This window comes from Thalassophryne amazonica, chromosome 9 (genome assembly GCF_902500255.1).
Source record: "Thalassophryne amazonica chromosome 9, fThaAma1.1, whole genome shotgun sequence".
In the NCBI taxonomy this organism is placed as follows: Eukaryota; Metazoa; Chordata; class Actinopteri; order Batrachoidiformes; family Batrachoididae; genus Thalassophryne; species Thalassophryne amazonica.
The window spans coordinates 88,467,704-88,468,299 of NC_047111.1; positions in this window are offsets into that span (position 1 = coordinate 88,467,704).

Consider the following 596-nt stretch of genomic DNA (forward strand, 5'->3'; position numbering starts at 1 on the left):
TTACACACAGATCGTTCACTGTCAATACCAGTGCTGGTATCGATATTATCGATATTAGAATCAATCCACCCACCTCTACCGCCAACCATTCAAAGGCTAGGAGAGAGAGCTAGGTGTCCGGCCTAATTCAGGTCGAACTATTCAGGTCGTTTATCGGGCTCACTCTCTCTCCTGCAGTGTTCCCATCCAACTCAACTGCTGCTTGTAATTCAGGTGGTAGAGTGGAGAATGGGGCAAGTTTGCAAGAATAATTTATTTTTTAACCGCATTTGTATGCGGCAGAGGTAAAATAATTTATCCCAAATGAGTATTAATAATTACAGCAATAATGGAGACTTTAATTTTCTCCATGGAAGAAAACTTTAAAATGACATCTTCTTTCTCTTCATTCCTGTTATGTCAAATTACACGTGCTGGTGTAACTTTAACGTTTACTTAATGTTCATTAATATAACAATCCCCACCGTCAGCCCCCCCACCCAAAAAAAAAATTGACAAGATCTGGAGCCGCCCCTGCAGCTGTTGCCTCGGCAACCAAAATCAAACTTTTGCTTCTGGATACTCCCGGTAGCGATGGATTATGAAGTCAATTGGTG